The sequence below is a fragment of the Solanum pennellii genome, chromosome 4 (genome assembly GCF_001406875.1).
Source record: "Solanum pennellii chromosome 4, SPENNV200".
Lineage (NCBI taxonomy): Eukaryota > Viridiplantae > Streptophyta > Magnoliopsida > Solanales > Solanaceae > Solanum > Solanum pennellii.
The window spans coordinates 24714441-24722981 of record NC_028640.1 but is presented as its reverse complement, the minus strand read 5'-3'; the positions used below and the strand labels follow the sequence as shown (position 1 = coordinate 24722981).

The following is an 8541-nucleotide window of genomic DNA, read 5'->3' as shown; positions in this document are numbered from 1 at the left end:
CCTTGTATTTCAATATCTAGAGGACTTCACAATTACTTTTTATTTAGTAGTTTTGAGGTGTCATGGGTCTTGTGTCGACATCCTTTCTAAAATAGACAGTTTTCGAGAGTCTTTCAGTTTTCAGATATTTTATTTAAACTTATATCGCATACTAAGTATATTGGGAAAATGCACAAGTATCCCCAACCTATGTCCAAAATCTCAGACACACACTTATACTATAGTAATGCCCTATTATCCTTTGAACTTCTTTTAGAAATAATTTTTTACCCCTTTTCGGCATACGTGATACTATCATTGAAAAAATTGTCAACGCGTGTTGGACCATGAGATAGTTTTGAGATTCAGTAAAATGTTTTTAAACATTTCTTTCAGTTTGATGTTTATGTATGCTCAAGTTAGTCTTCCATGGGAGTTCATTCTTTCAATTTTCTTTATTTTATAGAACATGTATTTTATAATTTCATTTATTATTTTATGATTGAATATATTACTTCTCCACGAGACATCTTATGTAGATAAATATTTAAATGTTAACTATTGCAAAGCTAGTTATCTTCTAGAGTTGCTTAAATGCAGATCGTGTTACTACATTAAAAAATATGAAAGGAGACTCGTATTTGTATAAATTTACGCACCCTCTTAGAGATTGATTCACTCCCATCCATTCTGCATAGCGGTAAATTATTCCGCTCCATGCAATATATTGTCATCCCTAAACTCCTTAATCCTCTTAGAAGCTTAAAACTAAGGATTATTTTCTTAGGACTTTTGAAACATTGACCAAGCACAATGTAGTACTTCTAATGTTGATTAATGTTGAAATATATTTCAATCTTTTTTTCCTAAAATATGCATAGATCAATATTTTATACTTATTATTGAGCTAACTGACGTAAGTATTTTCTCATGTTATTAGAGGTAGGAGTGTATTTTTCGCCAAAGGCTTGAGTCACGTGATATTCCGCCAGCCCGTCAGTAGCAAAAGCAAAATAGGGCACTAAATCCCTCTTTGCGGTACTGAAAGAGCTGAAACTCGCCGGTGAGATTCTACCTCTCTCTCATCGGAGAGACGAAGAAGACAACATACAGAGAGAGGAATGTGACGAGAAGGAGATTGGGAGTGTAGTAGTTGTGGTAGTAAAAATTATGCAGTCAGATGTTTCTGCAAAAGGTGTAAGAAGCCTCGTCTCCTTGTTGATAATAAAACTCCTCATGATTCAAAGTGGTTTTTCGAATTGGTGACTGGATCTGCACTGGTATGTATCATTCTAAAATTTTTATCTGTTTTTTAAATTCTTTGGTTGATTGTTAAAAGTAATGAAATTGTATTAGTTTTATGTATGTGAACTTAGTGATAGAAGCTAATAGAGGTGATGCAGGAGTTGGATATTAGGTGATAAGCTTCTGTAGCCAGTTTGGTCAAGCTATTAAAAGTGGTTCATTTTGTGAAGTGTTATTTCAAAGGTGTACTTTTGGTGAGAAATGGTATTGAAGTTCCTTCTAATGGCTCATGTAATAAGCTACCCACCAATAAATTAGAAGTGTATACCAATTAGTTAGTTCATATCCGAGTTGGACTCGCGTGTGAAAGAGTGGGTGCACGTGCACCCGTTACGCATGTATATACTTAATTAAGAACCATATAATTAAATGCGCACTCTTAAACACATAAGCTGAGCTTGCTGTATTGGTCCAAAGTTATTCATTGCGCTTCTTCACAACTCACAAGCACAGTGTGCTATGTTAGATTTTGGCTGTTGCATTCTCTTTTTTTTTTTTGTCATTTTTTTTTAAAAAGTCTTATCAAAAACCTCAAGCGAGATTTAGTTGATAATTTTGACCAAATAAAGTAATTTGATTCTCTAACAATACATTTATGATATCAACATATGATACTTTTGAAATAGTGAATTAAGAGAAAATTGGGGCACTTGGATTAAAGGATGTAAAAGTTAATTTGCTTAATGAGTTGGCAAGGGTATTTAGTTCATAAACATCTATAGTCATTTTGGTCAAGGATTAAAATCTATTCATTTTGGAAATAAGTTTTCAGAAAGTGCTTTTGCTGAGAAGACAGAAGTTAAGTTCCCTCTCATGACCCATGTAACAAGCTACGCCAAGTAAAAGATATTGAACAATTTGTTCATTAGGACTAACTGTGTAACCATTCATCAGTTTCTGAAGACAAGCCAATGACTGGGAAGTTGCCGAATTCCTTAAAATTATAGGCCAATTTAAAGGAAAACAAGAAGGAGAAGATGAGCTATGGTGGTAGTGCAGAGGCAAGGAACCTTTAGGGTAGGCAAAGCATACAGATGGTTGAATAGACACAATCAACATAATGTCAACTGGCCCTGGAAAACTATATGGAAAGCGAATATACCCTATAAGGTATCATGTTTTATTTGGCTCCTATCTAAGGAAGTTGTTCTACACACGACAATTTGATGAACAAGGGGATAATTTTAAGTCCAAGTTGCGTTTTTTTGGAGAACAAGAAGAAATTGTTCGACATTGTCTCCTTCACTTCTAGATCACATGTTAGCTTTGAAGGTTATTCATTAACCTTAAAGGTTTCTCTTGGACTATGCCAGGAAAGGTTGCATACTTCAAAATTGGAAGGTGGGATTCTAGTAAGAAGCCGAAGTACGTGGAGAATCATACTAGCCAACATATGGTGGACAATCTAGAAGGATACAAATTCTAAGTGTTTTGATAATATAGAAAATAGTATGGAACAGATCAAACTGAATTTGTATCTTGATTCTATATTTTTTGTGTAACCAGATTCGGCGTAATGATCTTGTATCTATTATTGATTTGTTAGATTCATTATAGACATGGGATCATAGGATCTGGATTTACTTTTAAATATGGACCTAGTTTAGCCCATGTACTGATCTGTTTCTTTCAAAAATATAAAGTTACAAGTTTAAAAAAACATAACTAAAAATTGATATGTTGTCGTGCGTATAATTCAAACACATAATATAATATTAAGAGATGTAATATGTAGGAGACAAAAATACTAATAGACAAAATATCTTTAGTAAGAATCATTGCAAAGTATGAACTATTGAAACAAAATAACAAAATTCTAAAAAATAAAGCACACATAATAATATGAAATTCAAACTTTCATTTTGATGCATATACTTCGATAAGAGATATTATTTGATAATATTAGTGAAGCACTAGATCAATTACTTGCATCCTCTGATGGGGTTGTGCGAAGGACGAAACTCTATTTTTTAGTTTCTTCAATTGGACATTTACTAAACCCTTAGAAGTATTTAACCATTCTTTGAACTTGGTCGATTCCTCAGCATTGAACTGCTCCATGGCCTCCCACCAACCTCTAGCTCTAGCCTCATTCATTTAATTCATCGTTCGTATTTTTTTTCTTTGCAGGTTTTTTCCTTTTATAAAAGTCATTTAGCCTATCATTCCTTTGAATCACATTGTTTCATGCCTCTACACCATCGAATTGTGCACCTAGATCTATTGTTGTGGTACATATAAAATGATCGATGACTACATCAGCAGTCAGATGAACAAATGAATACGGCTACCAATTTGAGAAGAAATAAATATTTCAAGATCAGCATCACGTTCTTGAACGAGTTCACTTGAATTCTTATATACCCTAAACGATGTTTAGAAAATGAGGCATATCGATCAACTTTTTTTTTCTATTTTCTCTATTAGAATTTTTTGGCATCCTGATGTTTTCTTACCCTCCATGCTAGATAGAATATGTTGATAAATTGTTTTCAAGAAATGTGACTTCCAAAAAAATGAAATATAATGACTATTTATACACAATTGGAAAATTATTCACCATGATAATTAAATTTCAAGTCAAATATTGCAATGTAATGTAATATTTTTTTTTATAATGAAAATAATAGTTGAACATTTTTATTGAATTAATGATCAATATGATAAAAATGAAATTTATCAATGAATGGTTTTCATTATGAAATGTTTAATAAGTGTTAATTCAATAAAAATGTTCTACTGTAATTTTCATTATGAAAAAAAATTTCACTTTCCATTAAAATATTTGACTTGAAATTTAATATCATGGTGAATAATTTTCCAATTTATGTGTATAAATAGTCATGACACAAAAGCTGCTCGATATGCCTCATTTTCTAAACGTGGTTTAGGCTTAGATAAGAAAACAAATGAACTTTTTCAAGAATCTGATGTCGATCTTGGAATATTTATTTCTTCTCAAATCGGTAAGTCGTATTCATTTGTTCATCCGACTGCTAATGTAGTCATCGGTCATTTTATTAAGTGCCTCAACAATAGATCTAGGTGCATAATTCGCTGCTACAGAGGCACGCAACAATGTGATTCAAATTAATGATAGACTAAATGACTTTGATGCAAGAAAAAAAGCTGCAAAGAAAATAATACGATTGATGGATTGAATGAACGAGGCTAGAGTTAGAGGTTTGTGGAGACCATGAACCAGTTCAACGCTAAGGAGAAGACCAAGTTCAAAAAATGTTTAGATACTGCTAAGGATTTGTTAAATGTCCTATTGAAGCAACTAGAAAATGGGGCTTCGTCCTCCGCACAACCCCCACCAGAGGATTCAAGTAATTGGTCTAGTGTTTCACTAATATCATAGAATAATATCTCTTATCGAAGTCTATGCATCAAAATGAAAATTTGAATTTCATATTATTACGTGTGCTTTATTTTTCAGAATTTTGTTGTTTTGTTTCAATAATGGTACGTACTTTGAAATGATTTTTATTAAAGATATTTTGTCTATTAGTATTTTTTGTCTCCTACGTGTTAGATCTATTTATATTTTGAGTTTGAATATACACACGACAACATATCAATTTTAAAATGTGTTTTTTTTTAAATTGGTAATTTTGTGTCTACTGATAAAAACAGATCAGTACATGAGTTGAACTAAGGTCATATCTACCGGTAAGTATGAGAATAAAACACATTCTTAATCTATTAATACAAAATTTAGCATCCAACCTTTGTAAAGCCAATACGAGATGCTAATACTTAACAAAAAAACTGAGTGCTTTGGAAAACCAAATTGAAAGAGACCCGAATTACCATGAGTTCTCATGAACTACTACTAAAAATCAACTTTAATCTTGTTTTATTGCGTACAATAACTTGAATTATACTATATATGCATATCATATAGTTCAAATAAATAAAAGATTTACATAAGATAAAATCTCAATTGAAAGAATACCAAATTATTAGGATTCGTACCTAATTCAAATAAGTAAGTAATTAGTACATATAATTTTAGTTGATTTCAAAATACTAAATATAAGGAAAAAAGTAAATGAAAATTTTGTCTATTGTTAAGTTTTTCAATGAAGCGCAAAGAATCCAATCAACATTTATAAGGACTTCATGCTTTTAATGTAATATATAAATTGGCTGCATGCCATTTGTTTCTTGCAACATATTGCATTATTGGCTATTTGTCTTTGGTGAGCTATGCACTTCCTGGTTATTTCTGTTCCTTTTTCTAACATACTTAGCTTTTTTGTACATCAATTAATTACCTATAGTGACAAGCCAAACAATGAGATTGAATATAGGGTGCTTTATAAGCATATATTATCATTAGGCAAATTATATAATCCAAATGGACTAAATAAAGATGATGTGAATGCTATTCATGAGCAAATTATAAACCAAAAGCTACTAGTACTTCACTATTTTAAATTTCTTTGCTAGATATTGTGGTGGACAAGATGAGGAAAGCGAGACTAAGATGGTTTGGACACGTGAAGGGAAAATTCATGCATAGACTCGCTAGCGAGGAGGTGTGAGAAGTTGGTTATAGTGGATACGAGGACAGGCAGTGGTAGACCGAAGATATGACGTAGCTTCAGGTTACCAAGGATGTGACCCTAGGTAGGTGGGTATGGACGGCATGTATTAAGGTAGAAGGTTAGTAGGTATTGTAGTGTTGTCTTTCTTAGGGTGGATGGTGTATGCGATGCTATTAGTTGTGTTATTGTAGTTCTTGTTTTTTATTTTTATCGTTATTTATTATTGTTTTTTTACTATTCTACCCTAGTAGAACATTGCACTGATTCCTTGTTATTTGCTATATTTTCTTCATTGTCTCCTTCTTTATACAAAAATTTATTGCATTTGAGCCAAGGTCTTCGAAAGTAGTCTATCTACCTGTGGTGGTAAGGTTTGCATAAATTCTACCTTCCCAGACCTCAGTTGTGAGATATCAGTGGGTATGTTGTTGTTTACAAAATCTAGTGGAGGTTGTTATGCATTATTCATATTTTAAGAGAGATTGAGTTGTTGTGTTAAACTTTATGAGAAACCTGATTTCAGCTAGGTTGAGTTTTTTATGTTTTCTCCTGTCTGTTTTCATCTTGAATGGAGGGGTTGGCGTGCGTATTATTGGCTTGTTTCTGTTGGGTATGTAGCAAGAATTGATTGGAAATAGAGGGAAGGAGAGGAATTTGAAAAGTTTAGAACTTGAAAGGTAGGGAACTTGAAAAGTCCTCTAATGCTTTAATGAAAAAGGCAATAGTCCCTCATCGGTAATGGAAATGAAAATAGGAGAGTTTAAATAAATAAACACTCCTATTAATTGTTAAAAGGGTTGGAAAGAGGGGCCCCCCTCGTGCCGTCGTCGTCGTCGCTCGCTTCGGCTTCGGCTTCGGCTTTGGCTTTGGCAAATAATCGAGAGATAAGTTTTTTGGACAAATTTATTTTAATTATTCATTTAATTAATTCAACGGCCAAAAATTATTTTCAATTAATTAGTTGATAACAGAAGTTAATCGAAATGTTTTCAACTTTTTAGTTAACCCGACCCGACTCGGATCCGCGCGCGTGACCCGTCCGATCCGCGCGCGTGACCCGTCGGATCCGCGCGCGTGACCCGTCGGATCCGCGCGCGTGACCCGTTTAAAATTCTGTTATATTTTAAAATTCCCGCCACTGTTCTGAAAGGTTGCAACTTTCAGGAACAGTCAATACCATTTGAAAGTTTGCAACCTTTCATTAATGGTCATGTCAATTCTGAAAGGGTTGCCCTTTCAGAATATATTCTTATTGCCTATAAATACCATTCAGTCTTCAGAATATTTCTAACGAATTTTTCTGATCTTCTTCTTCTTAAACAAATATTTCTTCGTGTACTTTCGTGCTGTGGATTGATTCGCTGACAGTAGAGTTTTTGGTATCTATACTCTACTGATTAAGATCATTTTACCCTGCGAGGTTATATTCCAAATCAAACCTCGGATACTAGAGGGGAATAATTTCCTTAACGGGACACTGTGAATTCAGTGGACTTGATTTTCTTCCTAAATTATCAAAAAAGAGTATTCTAGATTCTGGTAAGTTTTACAAATTCAATTATTTTTTACAAATAAATTTCTGTTCATCTTATTTACTGGTTCTAAAAATCTCAGTTACTTCGTGTTTCTGACTGACTTATTACAACCAGTAATTTCTGATTTTCATAACACAGATTGGCAACAATTTTCCTTAAGATTGTTGCCAATCTGTGTTATGAAAATCAGATATTACTGGTTGTAATAAATCAGTCAGAAACACGAAGTAACTGAGATTTTTAGAACCAGTAAATAAGATGAACAGAAATTTATTTGTAAAAAATAATTGAATCTGTAAAACTTACCAGAATCTGGAATACTCTATTTTGATAATTTAGGAAGAAAATCAAGTCCACTGAATTCACAGTGTCCTCTTAAGGAAATTAATTTAAATCTTTGTTTCTGGTGGAGACAAAAATCTTTGTGATTTTATACTCTTTTAAGTCTGCAATTATAATTTATTGCTTACTTATATTGTATCAATTTTGTTTATCAGAAATGGAAAACACTGGTGTTACAGTGGCTGTTGCTGCACCAATCCGAACTCTTGTATCGCAAGCAGAGAAACCGGGTGAATTCACAGGTGTGAATTTCAAAGGATGGTAGCAACGAGTATTTTTCTGGCTTACCACTCTTGGTCTGCAGAAATTTACAAGTGAAGATACTCCAGTTCCTGCTGATGATATGCCAGACAGGGAAAAATTTATGATTGTTGAAGCATGGAAACAGTCAGACTTCCTATGTAAAGGTTACATTTTGAGTGCTTTAGAGGATGACTTATATAATGTCTATAGTGCAATAACAACTTCAAAAGAGTTGTGGAATGCACTTGAGAAGAAATATAAGACAGAAGATGCATGCTTGAAAAAGTTTGTGGTCGCAAAGTTTTTAGACTATAAAATGGTAGATAGTAAAACTGTTGGATCACAAGTGCAGGAACTTCAACTTATTCTCCATGATCTGATTGCTGAAGATATGGTAGTAAATGAAGCTTTTTAAGTGGCTGCACTGATCGAGAAGTTGCCTCCTTCGTGGAATGATTTCAAGAATTATCTAAAGCACAAGCGCAAAGAAATAAAGCTTGAAGATCTTGTGATTCGTCTCAAGAGTGAGGAAGATAACAGAAATGCCGAAAAGAAGTCGCGTAAGAGTTCAACAATCATTG

At 33.1% G+C, this 8541-nt stretch overlaps 1 pseudogene; it reads left to right on the top strand.

The window, feature by feature from the left end:
• The first annotated feature begins 1100 nt into the window (after window positions 1–1100).
• LOC107016619 overlaps window positions 1101–8541 on the top strand; it is a 14056-nt pseudogene continuing 6615 nt past the window's right edge.